Below are 23109 nucleotides of genomic sequence, written 5' to 3' on the forward strand. Positions count from 1 at the left end.
CAATATACATAAGAACTAGAGACAAGAGAACTAGAGAGACAAGTTACAAGACGGCTAGTCAAGATAGGAACTCAGGACAGCTTCCATGAGGAAGCCCACTTGTCTATACTGAGCTTGCGACAAGCTACCACAAGGGGCAACCGGCTTGCCGAGGCTAAACTCCAGACAAGCTACACCAAGGGTAATCGGCTTATCAATGCAAAGCTCAAGACAAGATCCCAACGGCTCCCACATAGCAACACGCTAGTCCAAACAGCACCCTACCAAGACAAGCAGCTCAACAGAACAAGACTTAAATACATCTTAAATCCAGAGACAAGAACACAGACTTAGATACATAGCTCGAGAGAACTAGAACACAAATTTAGATACATAGCTTGAGAGAACTATGACACAGACTTAGATACATAACTCGAGAGAACTAGAACACAGACTTAGATACATAACTCGAGAGAACTATGGCACAGACTTAGATACATAACTCGAGAGAACTAGAACACAGACTTAGATACATAGCTCAAGAGAACTATGGCAGCCAGCTTGTGAAGGCAAGCTGCCATAGAGGAAAGGCTAGTCACACAGAGAACCTAGTCAAGACTAACTCCCTGGTTCACCCTAGTGAGGACTGAGCACTGAGTGAAACAACAACAGAACTTATATACCAAGAAAACCAGGTGCCAACCATAAACAGCTAACAGGCTGATTAAAAACTAACAGGGTTAGGAACAATTAACACCAGAGAACGAGAAACAATTAACACAGGAGACTGACAAGTGAAGGCGCCATCTAGAGGTTACAAAAAGGAACTGACTGGCACCCTCACAGGACCCCCTCCCCAAGGAACGGCTCCCGACGTTCCAAACACAGGGCTCGAGAGAGAGAGACAAACAGGAGCTCGAGAGGCACAGGACACGAAAGACACTGGGCGCTGAGACACTGGGCGCTGAGACACTGGGCGCTGAGACACTGGGCGCTGAGACACTGGGCGCTGAGACACTGGGCGCTGAGACACTGGGCGCTGAGACACTGGGCGCTGAGACACTGGGCGCTGAGACACTGGGCGCTGAGACACTGGGCGCTGAGACACTGGGCGCTGAGACACTGGGCGCTGAGACACTGGGCGCTGAGACACTGGGCGCTGAGACACTGGGCGCTGAGACACTGGGCGCTGAGACACTGGGCGCTGAGACACTGGGCGCTGAGACACTGGGCGCTGAGACACTGGGCGCTGAGACACTGGGCGCTGAGACACTGGGCGCTGAGACACTGGGCGCTGAGACACTGGGCGCTGAGACACTGGGCGCTGAGACACTGGGCGCTGAGACACTGGGCGCTGAGACACTGGGCGCTGAGACACTGGGCGCTGAGACACTGGGCGCTGAGACACTGGGCGCTGAGACACTGGGCGCTGATTTAAATGAACATAGGGCAAAATACTTAAATTCTCTAAACTTCTGAATTAGTGGTATAGATACCCAAGTGGGGGGAAAGACTGAAAAGGCTTAGGCTAGATCAATCCAAAGTCAAACGTGTAAAACAGACAGCCACACACCCTCCAGGGCATTTAGAACCAAGTCAAAAAACTGAAAGTCTGTTTTAGTACACATGGCGAATCTTCTTAGCTTCTCAAGCAATGATATCTTCCATTCCAACTTTTCACAAACTACAGATGTTCAGAAATCTAAAGACGAAATCATCCTCTTCATCCACTAGCGGCAGGGACATGTCGTGGCAATCATATGACCAAAATCTTTGTAAGCAACAGAGTCATCATTCTCCAAAGTTAACACGCTCAATGGATTATATTCCAAAGGGATCCAAGAAGGGCGAAGACTCAAGAATTTAACTTGTCCAAGAGAGCTTGAGAATTCAATAGTCCAGGAGAACTCGAGAATGTCTTATCCAGTAGAGCTCAAAAGTTTAACTTGTCCAGAAGAATAACAAAACACAACAGGGTCTTCTTCCTAGGGAACTCGAGAATTAAACACAGAAACACAGGGGGGAGTCATTTGCCCCAGAGAACTTGAAAACTTAATTTGCCCAGGAAGCTTGAGAATTTACTTGGGATTTAACACAGAAGGCCCAGGAAGAGCTTGAAAGTTTAACACAGTAATGGTCCAGTAGCCTTGAAAATTCACTTGAATTTAACATAGGGGACCTGAAAGTTCTCAAAAATTCTAACAGTAGAGACTCAGGAAGCTTGAAAATTTACTTGGGATTTAACACAGAAGGCCCAGGAAGCTTGAGAATTTACTTGGGGGTCTAACAGTAGAGGCCCAAGAGACTTGAAAATTTACTTGGGATTTAACACACAAGGCCCAGGAAGCTTGAGAGCTTTACCTGGGGGTCTAACAGTAGAGGCCCAAGAAACTTGAGAGGTCGACTTGAAAATATAACAAAGGCCCAGAAAACTTGAAAGTTTGCTCGAAATTCTAACACAATGAAGGTCCAAGAGACTTGAGAGTTCACCTGGGGGGTCTAACACAATAGAGGCCCAGGAGACTTGAGAGTTCACCTGGGGGTCTAAATACAGTAACAGCCCAGGAGACTCAAATTTTACTTGAAAGTTTAACACTAAGGCCCAGGAGACTCGAAAGTTCACAAAAATTTAAACACAGGAGACTTGAAATTTTAACACAGTGGGGGGTCTTACTCCTAGGAGACTCAAAAAAATTGCCCAAGAGAACTAAAAAATTTAACTCGAGAATTTATATCGCCTAAGAGAACTTGAAATTTTAACTCGAGAATTTCAGACCTTAGCCGGTTGGTTTCTGCTGGGTCTATGTATGGCTCAGTCCTACTGTCAGGGTTGGGGAGCCACGGGGCCGTATAAATACGAGGCCGTGCTCTCCGGGCGAGGTAGGATCTGGACCCAAGTGCAGAAACCAGACAAGAGACACATATACAGTACTTTGTTTGAACTTTACTAGATTCACACAACAATATACATAAGAACTAGAGACAAGAGAACTAGAGAGACAAGTTACAAGACGGCTAGTCAAGATAGGAACTCAGGACAGCTTCCATGAGGAAGCCCACTTGTCTATACTGAGCTTGCGACAAGCTACCACAAGGGGCAACCGGCTTGCCGAGGCTAAACTCCAGACAAGCTACACCAAGGGTAATCGGCTTATCAATGCAAAGCTCAAGACAAGATCCCAACGGCTCCCACATAGCAACACGCTAGTCCAAACAGCACCCTACCAAGACAAGCAGCTCAACAGAACAAGACTTAAATACATCTTAAATCCAGAGACAAGAACACAGACTTAGATACATAGCTCGAGAGAACTAGAACACAAATTTAGATACATAGCTTGAGAGAACTATGACACAGACTTAGATACATAACTCGAGAGAACTAGAACACAGACTTAGATACATAACTCGAGAGAACTATGACACAGACTTAGATACATAACTCGAGAGAACTATGGCACAGACTTAGATACATAACTCGAGAGAACTATGGCACAGACTTAGATACATAACTCGAGAGAACTAGAACACAGACTTAGATACATAGCTCAAGAGAACTATGGCAGCCAGCTTGTGAAGGCAAGCTGCCATAGAGGAAAGGCTAGTCACACAGAGAACCTAGTCAAGACTAACTCCCTGGTTCACCCTAGTGAGGACTGAGCACTGAGTGAAACAACAACAGAACTTATATACCAAGAAAACCAGGTGCCAACCATAAACAGCTAACAGGCTGATTAAAAACTAACAGGGTTAGGAACAATTAACACCAGAGAACGAGAAACAATTAACACAGGAGACTGACAAGTGAAGGCGCCATCTAGAGGTTACAAAAAGGAACTGACTGGCACCCTCACAGTTCAAGTAACACTGAGTCCCCGGAATCCCTTGCAGGACTTGTTCCATCGCTCTTTGCCATATCGCCGGAGCTGATGCTACTCCGAATACCAATCGATGATACTGGTAAAGACCTTTGTGAGTGTTTATCGTGAGATACTTCCTAGAGGACTCTTCAACCTCCATCTGCAAATATGCCTGTGCTAGGTCAATTTTTGTAAAACGCTTCCCTCCAGACAGTGAGGCGAAGATGTCTTCTATCCTTGGAAGAGGATATTGTACTGTGTGAAGGACTGGGTTCACCGTCACCTTGAAATCCCCACAGATGCGAATCTTCCTTGGCTCCCCGGACTTATTGCTTAACGTTTTCTTCATGACAGGAACGATGGGTGTCGACCACTCGCTCCAGTCGACCTTAGACAACACGCCTGCCTTCTACAGATTCTCCAGCTCTGCCTCGACGGCTGGGCGAATTGCATATGGTACCGGTCTTGCTTTGAAAAACTTGGGAACTGCATTCTCTTCTATTTTTATCGAGGTGGTTACGCCTTTAAGCGTGCTCAGTTCTTGTTGAAATACCTCTTTGGCGTTAGCTAAGATTGTTGACAATCGTCCAGGAGTGACGTCTTCATCTTTTTTACCGTCCACCGTCATTGCATGAATGGAGTGCCAATCTAAGTTTATCTTCCTGATCCATTCCCGTCCCAATAACGGTGGTCCACCATTTGGCAGTATGTAGAGATACAATTTCCGTATTTTCTTGCCGTTGTATTCAACAGGCACCCTTATTTTTCCTCTGGGGTATACTTTTGGCCCCGTATACGTCGTCAAGACGATGGATGTCTCTCTCAAGGGTATGTGTGAAAATAGCCACTCGTAGTCTCGTCGATTCATGACGGTTATCGCTGATCCTATATCCAATTCCATTTTAACTTGGGACCCTGCTATCGTGAGGGTGACCCAAATGGTTCGGTGATCCTCTTTTGCGATTACATTGTGAAGTTTGAGACAGCTTAGTCTCCTGTTCCCGGATTCACTATCGCTCATCTGGTCTTCGGAACTACTGTCCGTCATCTTTTGTACTTTCTTGTACGGTTCCTTAGTAGCCTTTTTGTTGTCGCTGGTCTTCTTCCCAGACCTGCAAACTCGTGCAATGTGTCCCATCTTCCCGCATTGCCTGCATATTTTGTCTTTGGACCAGCAGTCCTTCTGGTCATGGTTAGTTCTGCCGCAGCGATAACATTTTGCAAATCCCCGTGTCATTTCGTGGGTGCCGTATTCCTGTGGTTTTTGTTGAATTTCTGCAGCTCCCCTGGCTGCTGCTTCATACGATACTGCCACGCTGAAAGCCTTATCTAGCGTCAGCTCTTTCTCTGAGAGTAACTTCTTCTGTGTTCCTTCACTCAGGAGTCCACAGACAAATTTGTCCCGTAGGGTATCTGCCAGTCCTGCTCCGAACTGGCAGTGCTTTGATAGCTTGCGTAGTTCCGTAAGGTACTCAGCATTGCTCTCATCTTTATGCTGAGTTCTCCTGTGGAATTTAAATCTTTCTGCTATCAACAGCGGTGCAGGGTTTAGGTGTTCCTGTAGGACAGCAACAATTTCGTTAAAACTCTTCGGCTTAGAAATTCAGTTGGGCGCGCCAGCCGTTAGCGCCTTGGGAGGAGTAGATCTCGAGCGCTAGGCGCTTAGCGTCCGGGCGCAGCGCGATCTGCGCCTCGCCCCAACTTCAGTACACATTTAGCGCCGGCGCAAAGTCTTAGCGCGCGCCCTGCTGCGCGCGCAGATCATGACGTCATTTACTAGTGCAACGCCCTTTGTGCGCCCCGAACCGGAACTTCACTCGCGCCGCCCGATTGTGCACCGGGCGGCCCGAACGACTGTGAAGTGGAACGGTACACAGCCGAGGCGGGCCGCGGGGAGCGCTAATTAAAGGGCACTTACCCTGCACTATAAAGGGCAGCCATTTTGCAGCATTCACTCTTGTGCAACGGTTTTTTGGAGAGAGACCAAGGAGGAGAGCTTACTGGTTTGGACCAACACTAGGACAGGTATTTTTGGCTCAGGCCAGAGCTTAGCAATTATCTTTGCCTTCATTGAGAGCTCATTGTTTCCCAGCATATAATGGGGGCTGCATTGGGTGCCAACGCTGACTTTCAGCCTTATGCCAGAAGGGCTTACAGACGCCGTGAGAGAGTGGCAGCCCTGGCTAGACGCAGAGGGGGCAACAGGCGTCGCCAACTGAGGCCTTACCCACCCAGGGTATACCGCCAGCAGTCCTCCTATCTGACCATGTCTGCCGCGATGTGTGTAAGGAGGCTGCGATTCAGAAGGGAGGTGGTTGCAGACATCTGCCAGCTGCTTCAGAGAGATCTGCAGCCACAGCTGATGCGCAGGACGTCTCTGTCGGTGGCAGTGAAGGTGACGGTGGCTCTCAACTTCTATGCCACCGGCTCCTTCCAATCCGCTGCTGGGGACATCGCTAACATCTCCCAGTTCGCCGTGCATTGCTGCATCCGCCAGGTGACCGAAGCCCTTTTCAGAAGGAGACATCAATTCATCTCCTTCCCCATGACCCTGGACAAGCAGCAGCAGCGTGCAGTGGGATTTGCAAGAATAGCGGGCTTCCCCATGGTGCAGGGCACCATTGACTGCACGCATGTGGCTTTGCGGGCACCTCTGGAGCATGCCGAGGATTACCGCAACCGGAAGGGCTACCATTCCCTCAATGTACAGCTGGTGTGTGACCACAGGCAGCGCATCCTAGCTGTTAATGCCCGCTTTCCAGGCAGCAGCCACGATGCCTTTATCCTGCGACAGACAACTGTGGCTGACATGTTCCAGGCACAGCCTCCCCCAAGAGGATGGCTTATCGGGGACAAAGGCTATCCTTTGTGTACCTGGCTCATGACCCCGCTCCGCGCGCCCACGACCCCTGCTGAAGAGGCATACAACGAGAGCCATCAAGCGACTAGGAACATCATAGAACAAACAATCGGCGTCCTCAAGCAACGGTTCCGCTGTCTCGATCGCTCCGGGGGAGCCCTCCAGTATTCGCAGGACCGAGTCTCCCAATTCGTCGTCGTTTGCTGCATGCTGCACAACCTGGCTATCCGCAGGACTCAGGCACTGCCACCTCACGTTGGACCCCCACCTCAGGAGGAGGAGCAGGAGGAGCATGAGGAGGAGGAGGACGAGGAGTACCAGCCCAGGAGGGAGGCACAAGATCCAAGGGCCGCCCGTCGGCGGCTTATTGAACGTCACTTCTAGGCCCCCTGTCAGGGAATGGTTTGTGCCAATGAAAGAACATGATTGCAGCCGCTCCGCAAGCCCTCAGCCGGTTAAGGCAACAAACACTTCAAAGATCAAACATGGACAATGTTAATAAATAAAATGCTTTATTGTACAAACTCAGGGCCCTTCCCACATGAAAACCAAAGACAGACGAAACCCCCAAAAAACACTCAAACACATTACTCGCTCCCACAACCTGGAGAGGATTAACAAAACAGTGCAACTAAAATGGCCGTCATCCTCGGACTTCGTAAAATACAAACATCACATCCTCGGCCTTCAAAAAACAAACATCCAATTCTCGGCCTCAAAAAACACACATCCAATTCTTGGCCTCAAAAAACAAACACAACTGGCCACACATTCGACTTTTTGGCCCGCTAGGTCGATGCCTTGGCCATCTTTGTGTGGCCCCTGCCCGCCCTGCTGCTCCTCCTCAAAGTAAGGCCATTGGCTGCTGCAAGGCTGGGGGCAGGCTCCAGAGGGGCACATGTCGTGACGGCAGATGCCCTTGGGGGTCGGCCTAGTCGAGGTCTGGCCGTCGAGCGGGCGGCTGTTGAATGCTGCAGCTGTGGCTGGCCAGCATCAGTCGCTGCAGCAGCTCCTGGCAGCTCCACTGGGGGAGTGGCAGTGGCGGCTGGAGGAATGGGGGCAAGCTGGCGGATGGCAGGCGCTCGCTGGTCGCCTGAGACACTGGCACTCGCCCGGGCCAGCACTGCAGCATGTGCACCAATCTGCCGAGGGACAGACCGCTGTGCTGCTGCAGCGCGCCGGGTGCCCTGGCGATGCCTGGCTGACACAGCGAGTGTGGCAGCAGTGAGTGCCCGTGTTGACCTGTTCAGTGACCTCATCAGAGCACCCAGTGACTGCACAGCACCACTGATCAGCTGCCCACTCGCTGCCTGAGCTGCCCCGAATGCCGCACGACTCGCTGCCTGATCTGCCCCGAATGCCGCCCGACTCGCTGCCTGCTCTGCCCCGAATTCCGCCAAACTGATGGCCTGTGAGGCCCCGACGTCGGTGACACTCCGAGAGAGGGACTCGATGGCCTCAGGCAACCGTGCCACTACCCCCATGAGCTCCGTGTGCCGGCGCTCCGAGTCCGCGGACAAGTCCTCGAGGCGTTCCATCTCCTCGGCGAAGACCATCTCCGGACTGGAGGCCGGACTCTCCCTCTGGGGAGAAGGCCGCCGAGCTGGCCGACCCTTCCTGCGTTGCTGGAGGCCGCTGGGCCCAGCAATTGGACTCCCCTCCGACCCTTCCCCCCTCTGCGGAGAAGGCCGCCGAGCTGGCACCCCCCTCCCGCGTTTCTGCAGGCCGCAGGTCCCATGAGCTCCCCTCCCCGCCGACACTTCCGCGACGCTCCCCTCCAGGGAAGACGTGTCCCCTACATTGGCATGGGTTGCCACGGCTGAGGGTTCCCCTGATGGGCCGCCTTCCTCTTGCTCCTCCTCCTCTGAGGGGCTGTCACTGGCAAGTTCAGGGACCTCCTCCTCACCATCTGAAACCAGGAAGGCACAAGAGTAGCTTTAGAGTGAGGAGAGGGCGTCAGCGAGGGATGCATGAGTGGTGGCATTCAGCGCATTGGTTGGACAGTGGCAAAGGATGTAGATCTGATGCGCAAGTGGGACGAGAGAGGTCCAAACGTGGATGTCCTTACCATTGGTGCCCAGAACAGGGTCGGCATCTCCACATGCAACGGGGCCAATCACCCAGGCACCCATGATGCGCTCCACGCGATGTTGAAGCTCGGTGAGCGGCTGGATCTGGGGTCGGCCTCCCCCGGTCGCAGTCCGGCTCTTCCGATTATTAGCCAGCTTGGCCTGCAAGAGAAAGGACGGCCTCTAAGTACAGTGTGTCGCCCTGATCTTGTGTGCACTGCCTCCCATGGTGGAATAGCCTGGCCAGTGTGTCGCCCTGATCTTGTGTGCACTGCCTCCCATGGTGGAATAGCTTGGCCAGTGTGTTAAGTGCAGAATGTGCAATTGATGTTCATGCCTGTTCCATAGCTGCTGGATGAGGGCTGGCCATTAGGGCTTTCAGGTCCCTTTGCCCATAATGTGAGGTGCACATGCAAGGATGAGGAGGTCACTGGAAAGGGTACTCACCCTGACAATCCGCGTGGGGTCATTAAACTTTTTGCGGCATTGGACACCGGTCCTGGGGACCTCGCTGTTGGCTGACACCTTGCTGGCGACATGCCTCCAGGCTCTCCGGTAGGCGCGGAGCGGCGCCTTCCTGCCATTGTCCGGGTACAAAATATGGCGCCTCTTCTCCACACCACCAACCAGCACACTCAGATCACGCTCTGAGAAGCGCTGCGCTCGTTCACGGGCCCTCTGCATGGCTTCAGGCGCTATTTGGGTCCAGCAGCAGTGTTCAGGCCTAGCTGGAGGGCTCCACTATCCAGGGCGTGGCAGCAGACAAAGTCGACCCTTCCCCCTTAAGAGCTGGCCGGCGCCAGGGTGTCTGCTGTCAATCACGAGATGGCCGCACCTGCGCTGCGCCCGGCCTGGGCGCTCTCGCTCAGCACCTCCGGCTTAGCGCCTAAAGAGAGGCGTCCAGCACCAGTTTTAGCGCTCGAGCAAACTCTTAGGGCGAAGCTAATGAATATCGCAGAAGTGGCCTCGATTTGGCGGCGGGCGCAAACTTTAGCGGCCGCCCGACTTTAACGCCCCAAAAGTGGCTACAATGAATTTCTAGGCCTTCGCCTTCGGTTTGGCTGGAGTAATCAGGTCCCGCAATAGGCCGTACGTTCTAGCGCCCATTAAGTTTAGCAATATCGATGCCTTTTTCTCCTCCGCTATTTCGTTTGCCTCGAAATATACCTCGACTCTTTCCACATACGTGGTCCAGTCCTCTATTGTATTATCAAAAGCAGTGATACAGCCAGGCTTCGGCATCTTGCAAATCTAAAATGGCTCCTCCCGCACTTTGCCTTCTTCCCCGATTTAACAAAATGGCGCCTCCCGCGCTTTGCCTTCTTCCCCGCTGATTAAGATGGCGCCTCCCGCGCTTTGCCTTCTTCCCCGCTGTTGTTAGCGCTGCTTTCCGCGGTTTCTTGCGGGTTTAATATTTATTTATTTTTGTATTATTTTCCCGTCGTGGAACAACCCTGTGGGACTCTTGCCTCCCTCTTCGCGGGTCTATACACAGCCCGGCTTCGTAGCACCGGCCGCGCCCTGTGTGCTCCACCCTCTCTCTCTCTTCTTCCCGACAACGCTGCTCGGCCCCGTTGCAAACCACCCGCTCGAGTTCGCGACCGCCGCAGCCTAGGAAGGATCAGTGCACTACCTGCCACCAGCCCGATTAGCTGAAGCACCGTCGACAGGAACCAGGCCCCGCTTCCGACAGCTTCTCCAGCAATCTTCAACTCCGCAACACAGGGCGGATGCCCACGGTCGACGCCCGTTTCTACTGCTTCTTACTTTCTTTTCTTTCTGGCCTCGACCTCTGCTCACTTTGCTGTAGGAATGGATCCCAGGAGGTGGTGCAGACTGTAGGTAGGTTCGTATCTGCTCGTCGCCAGTATTACGTCCGTGAATAATTGAGACACGGACAGCAGGAGTGGAACAAAATAAGTCTTTACTGATGGAAGTCAATAGTGAAACTGAAACAACAGAGGCTCACTAGCGCCTTTTATACAGGGGTGGTCACTGCCGGTACTGCAGTCTGAGACCAGTTATTCTCTTAAAGGTACATACACAACATGCACCATGGGGAAGTCCGCTATTCTTGCGAAGCCCTCTGCGCGCTCCCTCTGCTTGTCCGGGGTCATTGGGAAGGAGATGTATTGCCGCCTCCTTTTAAAGAGGGCATCAGTCGCTTGACGGATGCAGCAATGCACCGCGAACTGCGAGATGTTGGCTATGTCCCCAGCTGCGGCCTGAAAGAAGCCGCTTGCATAGAAGTTAAGGGCAACAGTGATCTTCACAGCCACCGACAGAGATGTCCTGCACCTTAGCTGAGGCTGCAGATCTGGCTGAAGCAGGTGGCACAGCTCAGTCACCACCTCCCTACTAAAGCGCAGCCTTCGGAAACACTGCTCCTGCGACATGTTCAAATATGAAAATTGCTGTCAGAAAACCCTGGCAGCATAAGGTCTCGTGTGGCGACGTCTGTTGGCCCTCCTCCGTCTGGCCACGCCTGCCCCTCTATCCCTGCGTCTCTGTGCCCTGTCAAAATGGTTCAGAAGCAGGACGTTCCCATCCAATGCAGCCCCCATATTAAGAGCGCACAGAAAGTTTTGCCGTTTCAGATGCTCACCAACAGCAAGGTAATGGTCAGAAGGCTGAAGTTCTTCTGCCAGCGCTGGCTCAATGTTGAAATGGCTCTCCGTCTGCAGCTGAGCAACTCTCTGTGTCTCTCTCAGAAGTTGTGGTCCAAAAATGGCTGCCGCTTTTAAACCACACCAGTCCCCTTTAAAGAACGACCCCCAGCCCGACAGCGACTGGGAAATGTTCCAGGTAAGCTGTCCTTATTAGCGCCAGGTGGAACGGAGGGGGGCGCCACTGAATTTGTGGTCCGGGGCGCCCCAAAGGCGTTGCACACTGAAATGACGTCATGATCTGCGTGCGCCGGCGAGCGGGCGCTACGGCTCAGCGCCGGCGCAAAATGTCCGCTCAATATGGGGAGAGGCGCAGGGTTCACTGCGCCCGAGCGCTAGTTGGTTAGCGCCCCACTTGTCGGCCTCTTTAGGCGCTAACGGGTGGCGCAAACAGCCGAATTTTTCCCCCATAGAATGAAAGGAATTTGGGGAGGTTAAGGTATCCACCTTAGGATGGGGCCGTTTGCTAGATGGAAGTGAGATAACGACTGGCTTGGCCCTCATGATTAAAAGGGTATGAGTTCAGGGCTTATACTTATTGTACCAGGGAGGATCGGGACAAAGAGAGAATTCCAAAGGAAGAACCTTCAGAAAGATTAAACAATAAGACAAATTGGATGAGGTCACGGGACCCCTTTTGGGGAGGGCTTTCATCGAAGAATCGAGACCAAGGACTCCATGCCCCATTGGGTAATGAGGTTTTCGGGGAACCTCTGTAGATTAAATGGCCTTGTCAATAATTTGGCCTCAGGCCCACCCCTAAAAAGTGAATAAAAGTAACAACCTGAGTGCTTGCCCACACAGATATTGGAGGGGAGAGCCAAGCAGAAGTTGTGCTGGTCAAATGCTCTTTTGAGAGTGATTTCATGTTCACCAACTCGGAGGTTCTAGACGAGAGGGAGAGAGGCCAGAAACCAGAGAACTGTTCACGCACGCCAGCCGTCTGTCCAATCAGGACCGGTACCAGCTGCTTGTCACGGTCATATGTTTTTGCTGTATAACTAGCATGTTATATTCCATCTTAAACTCTGATTAAACACAATATACCCACCATATTGGTTTGCAGTCGATCTGATTATTTGAAAGACTAGAGATAAGCTACTAATTGGCCTAATCTCTACAGTGGATGGGGTACCAATCAAGCTGGCTGCTTTGTCCTGGATGGTGTCGAGCTTCTTGAGTGTTGTTGGAGCTGCACTGATCCAGGCAAGTGGAGAATATTCCTTCACACTCCTTACTTGTGCCTTGTAAATGGTGGAAAGGCTTTGGGGAGTCAGGAGGTGAGACACTCACCGCAGAATACCTGGCCTCTGACCTGCTTTTGTTACCACAGTATTTATGTGGCTGGTCCAGTTAAGTTTCTGGTCAATGGTGACCCCCAGGATGTTGATGGTGGGGGATTTGGCGATGGTAATGCCGTTGAATGTTAAGGGGCCATGGTTAGACTCTCACTTGTTGGAGATAGTCATTGCCTGGCACTTCTGTGGCGTGAATGTTACCTGCCACTTATCAGCCCAAGCCTGAATGTCGTCCAGGTCTTGTTGCATGCGGGCATGGACTGCTTCATTATCTGATGAGTTGCGAATGGCATTGAACACTGTGCAGTCATCAGTGAACATCCCCATTTCTGACCTTATGTTGGAGGGAAGGTCATTGATGAAGTAGCTGAAGATGGTTGGGCCAGGACACTGCCCTGAGGAACTCATGCAGTGATGTCCTGGGCCTGTGATGACTGACCTCCAACCACCACAACCATCTTCCTTTGTGCTGGGTATGACTTCAGCCAGTGGAGAGTTTCCCCCCTGATTCCCATTGACTTCAGTTTTACTAGGGCTCCTTGATGCCACACTCGGTCAAATGCTGCCTTGATGTCAAGGGCAGGCACTCTCACCTCACCTCTGGAATTCAGCTCCTTTGTTTGGACCAAGGCTGTAATGAGATCTGGAGCCGAGTGGTCTTGGCGGAACCCAAACTGGGCATCAGTGAGCAGGTTATTAGTGAGTAAGTGCTGCTTGATAGCACTGTCGATGACACCTTCCATCACTTTGCTGATGATTGAGAATAGACTGATGGGTCGGTAATTGGCCAGATTGGATTTGTCCTGCTTTTTGTGGACAGGACATACCTGGGCAGTTTTCCACATTGTCAGGTAGATGCCAGTGTTGTAACTATACTGGAACAGCTTGGCTAGAGGCGCGGCTAGTTCTGGAGCACGTCTTCAAGCATGACAGCCGGGATGTTATCAGGACCCATCACTTTTGCTGTAGCCAGTGCGCTCAGCCGTTTCTTGATATCACGTGGAGTGAATCGAATTGGCTGAAGACTGGCTTCTGTGATGGTGGGGACCTCAGGAGGAGGCCGATATGGATCATCCACTCGGCACTTCTGGCTGAAGATGGTTGCAAACGCTTCAGTCTTGTCTTTTGCACTCACGTCATTGAGGATGGGGATATTCATGGAGCTTCCTCCTCCCATTAGTTGTTTAATGATCCACTACCATTCACAACTGGATGTGGCAGGACTGCAGAGCTTTGATCTGATCTGTTGATTGTGGGATTGCTTAGCCCTATCTCTAGCATGCTGCTTCTGCTTTTTAGCATTGTTAGAATATTTGAAATGTGAGGATGGGAATTCTGGGTTTATGGCTAAATGTGGATTAACTTGAGAATAAAAAATGAAGACAATTATTTCTCCCTACCCAACTTCCTGTTTGAATAAGTGACTGGAGACTTTGCTCCATTTATATTCAGGAAGGGGAGGGGGCTGGAAAATGGTGAGTATATTTTATGTCTGACTATTTTTCATTCTTATGTTGTGGAATTTTATGCTCATCAAAGGGAATGATGTTTAATGTTCTAACTGACTATGACAGTACCCTCATGTTGCTATAGTAACAATGAACATTAGGTTGCAGCCAAGTTGGAGTGACCTCACAGTATATCTCTCTGCCCACAAGGAGAACCAGAAGGTAATCACCTCAGTGATCTTGATAACATGGACACATATGATTATTAGTTTCCGTTTTTGAAAAGCCTCACTATCTGCCACTTGTGATACAGTATAAATAATGATTGGTCACTGTGAGATGCAAGACTTGTGACTTTTGCCTGGATTCTGCTCTTGGCAGTAAGCCACGAGTGGATTTAGATGCTTTCTTTGCTGCCAGGTAATGGCCTAGAAATTCGGGTCTCCACGGCTGAGTACGCACGGGGTACTCACCCGTAAGCCCAATGGAAGTGCCGGTTTTGTGCATGCACTGCGCATGCGCGGGAAACCGGCACTTCTGTTCCCCTGAAAGAAGGGGTTCCGAAGTCGAACACGTGTGCCGGAGAGGCAGCGCGTGCGCATCAAACTTACATTTTTTTTGCAGGTTTTGCCGGTGTTGTGTCCGTCAGTTGTAAGACACAGACTGCAGGAGAACGGTACAACAGGTGTTTACTCAACATGGCTCACTCTGGAACTGAACTGTACAGATTACTACTCAGTGCTATATACAGGTGTGGTCACTGCCGGTACTACAGTATACATGAGCTGTAAAAAGTAGCTCCCCCCTTAAAGGTATATACATTACAATTCCTCCCCTTTTAGATTAACAGTACCATAACACTCATTTAACAATTAAATAGCAAACTAATTACAATTAACACTTATAACATACAACGTTAGCTGAAAATAGTCCATTTATATATTCAGTCTTTGGGGAGGCTTTCTGATCCTTTCTGGATAGCGCCTTTCCCGAGTGTCTCGCTCTTGGTGCGGAGGCGATTCTGGCACCCTGTCGTCGGTTGGGTCATCAGCTTCCGATGCTACTGTTTCTGGGGTAGATGCGACCTGTACGTCGGGTTCCTCACCAGGTACGTATGGGCGAGGCATGGGGTTGACTTGTTCCTGTGACTCTAGGATCTGGTCAGCATGGCATCTCACGATGTTCTCCCCAACGTCCACTGTGTACATTAGTGGGCCCTGCCGTGTGCATATCGTTCCTGGCTGCCATTTTTCTGTTCGGTAGTCGCGGGCCAAGACTGGTTGCCCTACATTGAAGCTCCTTGTTGGCTTCTCATGGATGTGCTGGAATTGCTTACTCTCAACATCTCTTCGTACGTTTGGTCTGAGCAAATCCAGGCGAGATCTTAACCTTCGGTTAAAGAACATCATGGCCAGGGCCTGGTTGGTGACTGCGTGTGTCGCATTCCGGTAGGCGAACAGGAAATTGTCCACCTTATGCTGCAGCGGAATGTTGTCATTGTACATAGCCTTTATTGCCTTCTTAAAGGTTTGTACGAACCTCTCAGCCAATCCATTTGTGGCTGGATGATACGGGGCGGATGTGTAATGCCTTACCCCATTCTTCTTCATAAACCTCCGGAACTCTTCGGACACAAACTGTGGTCCGTTATCGGAGCAAATCTGTTCTGGCAAGCTGTTCCTGGCAAAAATGGTCCGTAGGACTGCAATAGTTTTCTCCGTGGTGGTGGAGGACATTTTGATCACCTCAGGCCATTTCGAGTGCGCATCCACGGCTATTAAAAACATTGAGTCCATGAATGGACAAGCAAAATCAATATGCACCCGTTGCCATGGAGATGAGGGCCACTCCCATGGGTGTAGAGGGGCATGTGGTGGTGCATTTTGGACTTTCTGGCATCCTGAGCAGCTCTTCACACAGAAACCCCACAGTGCAGATAGAGGCCATTTCGGCCCATCGAGCCTGCACCGACACATATCCCACCCGATCCCCGTAACCCCTACACCAACACATATCCCACCCTATCCCCGTAACCCCACGTATTTAATCCCCCTAACACTAAGGGTCAATTTATCATAGCCAATCAACCTAACCCGCACATCTTTGGACTGTGGGAGGAAACCGGAGCACCCGGAGGAAACCCACGCAAACACGGGGAGAATGTGCAAACTCCACACAGACAGTCGCCCGAGGCCGGATTCGAACCCGGGTCCCTGGCGCTGTGAGGCAACAGTGCTAACCACTATGCCACCGATTTGTTTATCGATTCCCAGCCACCACACATAAGCCCTGGCAAGGCTTTTCATTTTTACCCCTCCCAGATGACCCTCATGAAGCTCATTGAGCACTCTATCCCTTAACTTGGGTGGAATTACCACTCGGGATCCACACATCAAGGTCCCCCGGCACACTGACAGCTGTTCTCTTCTTGTCGAGAATGCTGGCAACAGTGAGTCGCCATGTGCTGGCCATCCCTTCACCGTCAAATCATACACCCGAGACAGTGTCGGGTCATTTCGGGTCTCCTTTTCTATACGAGCATTAGTTACTGGTAGGTATTCAACTATAGTCGAATGAAATATTTCGACAGGATCCACTGCTGGTGCTTCCTCCGCAGTAGGCAGTGGCAGGCGTGGTAGCCCATCAGCATTTCCATGCTGTTTCGTGCCCTTATATTCAATCTCATAGTGGTGCGCCCCTAGAAAGAGTGACCATCTTTGTAGTCGTTGCGCAGTCATCACCGGAACGCCCTTCTTCGGATTAAAGATGGAGACAAGAGGCTGGTGGTCAGTCAGCAAGGTGAATTTCTGCCCGTGCAGATAGTGATTGAACTTTTTCACTCCCCACACTAGGCTGAGGGCCTCCCTGTCAATCTGGGCGTAGTTACGCTCGGCTGAGGTTAGTGATCGTGACGCAAAGGCTATTGGCCTCTCTGAGCCGTCCGAGAATTTGTGCGACAGCACCGCTCCAATGCCGTAGGGTGACGCATCACACGCCAACCGAATTGGTAGTGCTGGGTTGAAATGGGCCAATACCTCTTTCGATGTGATTAGTGTTTTGCTCTTCTGGAAAGCTCGTTTACATTCGTCACTCCACTTCCATGGCACTCCAGTTTGCAGTAGGGTGTTCAGTGGGTGTAGTGTTGTAGACAAATTTGGCAAGAACTTATGGTAGTAGTTTACCAGCCCGCGGAACGACCTCAGTTGTGACACGTTTTCCGGTGCTGGAGCCTTGACTACTGCCTCAATCTTTTCTGGGGACTTATGTAACCCCTCTTTATCGATAACGTGGCCACAATACGAGATCTGTTTTTTAAAAAAACTCGCATTTGGGGCGGTTAGCTCGAAGCCCATATTCCTTCAATCTAGTGAGCACCTGCTCCAGGTTGGCGAGATGATCACTGTCATTTTCACCCATGACCAGGATGTCGTCCAAATAACACTGGGTCCCTGGGATCCCTTGCAGGACTTGTTCGATTGCCCTTTGCCAAATAGCCGGAGCTGATGCTACCCCGAGTACCAGCCGGTTGTATTGGTAGAGACCTTTATGGGTGTTGATTGTGAGGTATTTTTTTGATGCTTCTTCTACCTCCATTTGCAAGTACGCCTGGGCCAGATCAATCTTAGTGAAGCGTTTCCCTCCAGATAGCTGTAAAGTCTGTGGTTTGTGCAGTTAATAAATACACAGACTTCTGAAGTAACAAACAAACAGGTCTTTACTATTCGAAGGTCAGGGCGAATCTGCCCCAGCAATCCTGCCACAACACTTATATACTGGTGTGGTCACTATCGGTATTACAGTATACAGAAGCCAAACAAATAGTGCCACACCGAAAGTAGTCCTCTTAAAGGTGAACGGTTACATTCAATAGTTCCCTTAAAGGTAGACGGGTACATACACTACAATCCTCCCTTTTTAGCTTATTACTTACAGAGTCCCCGTTAAACATACATCTCTTCAACTTCCTATAAAACAAATTACAGATATAATCTCGGTGGAGTCAATGTCATGTAAAACAATTTACAGATATAATCTCGGTGGGAACAGTTCACAGGTTCAGTCTCTGCGGAAACAGTTCATAGATTCAGTCTCTGATCTTGACTCGTTCCGAACAACATCTCTTTGGTGTAGCCGATTCACCTGGCTAGCGTGACTCCTCCATAGCCTTTTTCTTGACGTAACAGCTTGAACTTTCGTCCTGTTGAACCAGCAGTGCGGACTTTTACAACCAACTGGCTGTCTTGATATTTTCCAGTTTTTCAACTAATTTAGTTCCTTTCGTAGTGTCCCGCCTGAGATGGTAGAAGTGCTAATATTTTAGACAGTTATTATCTTCTGCTTCTTCTTTTTCTTTTCTGCCTTTTTGACCCTCTCGGAGCTCCTTTCTCGGCTGCCAACTGTAACGCCACCAACTCTCTATGTTCCTTAGACCTTAAGTGCTTCATCCGGATTTCAGCACTTTGGGAGTTTTCATCACAAACTGAGCAGACCAGATCCTCGTAATATTCAGTGTCACTCAACAGGTCATGGTAATATTCGGGGTCGTCCTGAGTTAGGCCAGTGAGAGGCCCTTCTACTTCCTTCTTATCCATCTGGACGTTAGCCGACGGTGGTTCCTTCCCTAACCATTTTTCTTGAAAAGACTTCTTCAAACATTCATATTCATTCCGCTCTTCCGGGGATGTCTGCCATTCCTTCACTACTGGCCTCATTTGTGAGTTCAATACCTTCCCTTCCATCGGGGATTTCGTTGTCAGGCTATTTAATCCTTCTACTGGAGTATCTGTTTCCACCCCCTTCTGTTCCCCTTGACGCAATTCAGCGTACTTTTGGCATCCTTGTAAAAGCTGTGTTGCCACCTCAGCTATCTCCGTGACTTTTGGAAGCTCCGAATTCTTCCCCTTTGAATCCTGAAACTCGTGTTCCCATTTTGGAGTCTTGTCCCTCAGCATGTGTAAGAGTTGGCTGGTCGTTAACTCTTGTACGGGGACACTGTGGATTAGAGTCTTCTCCATTTCATCCACCTTTCCCTCCAATGTTTTCACCTTCCTTTCCTCCGGTACTTTGGTTTTAAGCGCTCGAAGAAGTTGCGCCTTGATGTTCTCTAACTCCTGTTCAGGGGTCATTCCTACAGTCTCTGTGATCCTTCCAGTTGCCTTTCCTTCCACTGCCCGGATTCCTAGTTGAATATGTTCTTCAAGTTGTTGAACCTCGGCCATTGCCGCCTCATATTTGTCCTGGGTTGCCTTCAATAATTTAATGAGTTCTTGGACATCTTGAATTTCATGTTCCGCTATGTCTTCCACCTCTAATTTTTCATCGATGGATGGAATCTCTACCGATGGGTCTGTCTTGGCCTGGAGCTCATCAAACATTTCCTGCAGCCTTTGTAATTCTCGCTCAGGTTCAACCTTTAGCTGTTCAGATGCTTTCACTAAAACTAGCTTTTCGGAGGTTGCCGAGTTAACCCCTTCCAGGATTGTAGTCCGGGCCTGTTCATACTGTTCTTTCAACTTGTTACACTCTGCTTGCAACGAGTCGTAGAGATGAACTGGGATAAAATACTGGCTTCCTGAAGATTCCTCTTCCTTTGGTTCGTTCTGTAAATATTCTAGTTCCTGAACAGCATCAGGGGAATGTGATTGGTATTTGGCCACGATGGCTCTATGGTCGCTCTCTGCTTGAGCTAGCTGTCTCTGTTGTCTTTCCAGGTTCTCCCATTCGGTGTCCCAGAACTTTTCCATATTTTTCATCTCTTGTACGAGACGGTCACTCAACTGTTCTAATTGTTGTCGTACTTTGACATAAGTTTGAGTCCGAACTCGGTGTTCTTCCGTCGTGGATGAATCCTTTGCTTGAACAGGCTCAGAATTCTCTGTCAACCTGGAGTTCTGCTCTGCAGCTTTATTCTTCTTGGTAACCTAAGTCCTTCTGCATGTCTTCGTTTCCTTCCCCATCGTCGGCAAGTCCCTTTTAGCCTTGTCTTCTATATTTGAATTGGTCTTATCGTCATCCATTTCAGAATCTGAGCTGATAGCTTGCACCGAGTCCTCCCTCATTATGGCTTTTAGGTAGTGCCATTCCATATCTATTTTCTTAATCCACTCCCGTCCTAGAAGTGGTGGTCCTCCTTCAGGTAATACGTACAAGTTCATTCTTGGGTGTTCTTTACCCCTGTCTCTCACCTTGACTCTTATTTTCCCCATGGGGTATACGTTATGCCCCGTGTATGTCTGTAATACGAACTTGGTATTTCTTAAAGGTATGTGAGAGAATAGCCGGTGGTAGTCCCTTCGGTTGATGACTGATAGAGCTGATCCAGTGTCCAGCTCCATCCTTACTTGGACTCCAGCTATTTTTAGTATGACCCAGATGGTTTGTAGATCCGTTTCTTTACCCACATTGTGGATTCTCAGACTACCCAGCTCCTGGTTGTTTGGGTCTGAGTCTGAATTCTGTTCGTCTGAACTCTTCTCAGCCACCTTGTGTACCTTGTTGTACTTTTCTTGTGGTGGCTTCCTTTGATTGTTGGTCTTCTTCCCTGACCGGCATACCTTCGCGATGTGACCCAGTTTGCCACATTTCCTACACTCTTGGTTCTTAAACCAGCATTGATTCTGGTCATGCGTTGTCTTCCCACAACGGTAGCATTTTGTTGTGCTCGAAGTAATTTGGTCCACCCCTAGTGCCACCGCCTTTAGCTGCATTTCCGCCGTTCCTTTCGCTGCGGCTTCGTGCGATGCAGCTATGAGGACAGCCCTGTCCAGTGTGAGGTCATTTTCTTCCAGTAGTCGCTTCTGCGTTCCTTCTTTGGACAATCCGCATACGAACTTGTCACGCAGTGCCTCTGTCAGATTCCCTCCAAACTGGCAGTATTTCGCTAGCCTACGCAGTTCGACCAAGTATTCCGCATTGCTTTCGTCTTTCCTCTGCGTTCTTGCGTAGAATTTGAATCGTTCAGCCAGCATCAACGGTGTGGGGTTCAAGTGATCCTTCAGCACTGCTACAATATCATCGAAAGTCTGATCTGCCGGTTTATCTGGTGCTATTAGATGCTTCAAGAGCCCGTATGTTTTTGCCCCCATCGAGTTTAGCAATGTTATCGCCTTGTCGTCTTCCTCTATTTTGTTGGCTTCGCAATAGATCTCTATGCGTTCCACGTACGTGGCCCAGTCTTCTATTTCAGAATTAAAGTCGTTAATATTCCCTCGCTTAGGCATCTTTCTTCCCTTGGGAGCAGCACCAGTATTTCTTTAAGTATTCTTATTTATTTGTTTATTTCTAAGATGGCGGTTTTCCCGCGAAATCGGCGGTTTCCCGCTCTTTCCTTCTCTCCCCGCCCACTTCAATGGCGGTATGTCAGTTAAGATGGCGGTTTTCCCGCGAAAATGGCGGTTTCCCGCTCTTCCTTTCTCTCCCCGCCCCCTTCAATGGCGGTTTCCCGCTTCTGTCGTCTCCTCCGCCTAATGGCGGCTTCCCGCGTTTCTTCCTGGTGGAAGGGGTACGCTTTCCCCACAGCGGACAGGTTCAGCCGCTGGGCTGGCTCTCGCACAGCTCCCCTTACTCGGCTCTGTCTTTTCCTCCTGCCCGCATGCTCTACCGGCACTGGGTACACCCCGTTAACGGAGGACAGTTCAGCCGCTGGACTGGCTCTCGCGCAGTCTCTCTCTCCGTACCCGGCTCTGTCGCTCTCTCTCCCGCACATTCGGTTCTACCGGCCCTGGGTACCCCGTTGGTGGAGAACAGTTCAGCTGCTGGACTGGCTCTCGCACAGTCTCTCTCCCCGTACCCGGCTCTGTCGCTCTCTCTCCCGCACGTTCGGTTCTACCGGCCCTGGGTACCCCGTTGGTGGAGAACAGTTCAGCCGCTGGACTGGCTCTCGCGCAGTCTCTCTCCCCTTGCTCGGCTCTGTCTCTCTCTCCCACCCGCACGGTTCCTGTTCGCCTCCCAGCCCTCTCGCAGACCGGTGTTTCCCTCCCCGGCTGCAGCTGGGTTTCTCTTCCCGCGCCTACTCCCAGTCTCAGCGCTTCGTGGCTGCGGTCGCTGCCCGGCTTTTCCCGCCGATCGAGGTCCGACTGTCTCACGGCGCCGTTGGACCCGACTTCCTGACCGGCTCCGTTCCCCCTCGACCGTGGTCGAGTGCACAGCCCTTATCCTCCGGATATTCTCTACACCTTCCCCTACTCACAGTCTCCGCGACCGCCTTGTTTCCTGCTGATCGGCTCACTCCGCACCGTGGTAGAAGGGTAGTCAGTGCCTGTTGCAGATGGAAGCTTTTGTTGCTAAAGTCTTCCTCCTTCCTCCTGCTGCAGCCTCGTGTTTTCTTTCAGCAGCACGACGAGGGCGGTTGCCTCTCTTCGACGCTCTTCGTTGCTTTGGTAGTCTTGCCGCAGGGTACGATCGGACTCGTCGCCACTGTAAAGTCTGTGGTTTGTGCAGTTAATAAATACACAGACTTCTGAAGTAACAAACAAACAGGTCTTTACTATTCGAAGGTCAGGGCGAATCTGCCCCAGCAATCCTGCCACAACACTTATATACTGGTGTGGTCACTATCGGTATTACAGTATACAGAAGCCAAACAAATAGTGCCACACCGAAAGTAGTCCTCTTAAAGGTGAACGGTTACATTCAATAGTTCCCTTAAAGGTAGACGGGTACATACACTACAATAGCGAGGCGAAAATATCTTCAATCCGCGGAAGTGGATATTGCACGGTGTGAAGGACTGGGTTCACTGTTACCTTAAAGTCCCCACAGATGCGAACCTTCCTTGGTTCCCCAGGCGTGCTGCTCAACGACTTTTTCATCACAGGGACGATGGGTGTAGCCCACTCGCTCCAGTCTACCTTGGACAGTACTCCTGAACGTTCCAAACTCTCCAGCTCTGCTTCGACAGCTGGGCGGATCGCATAAGGTACCGGTCTGG

Source organism: Somniosus microcephalus, chromosome 6 (assembly GCF_052327205.1).
Source record: "Somniosus microcephalus isolate GS21.2 chromosome 6, FLI_Smic_1.0, whole genome shotgun sequence".
Classification (NCBI taxonomy): domain Eukaryota; kingdom Metazoa; phylum Chordata; class Chondrichthyes; order Squaliformes; family Somniosidae; genus Somniosus; species Somniosus microcephalus.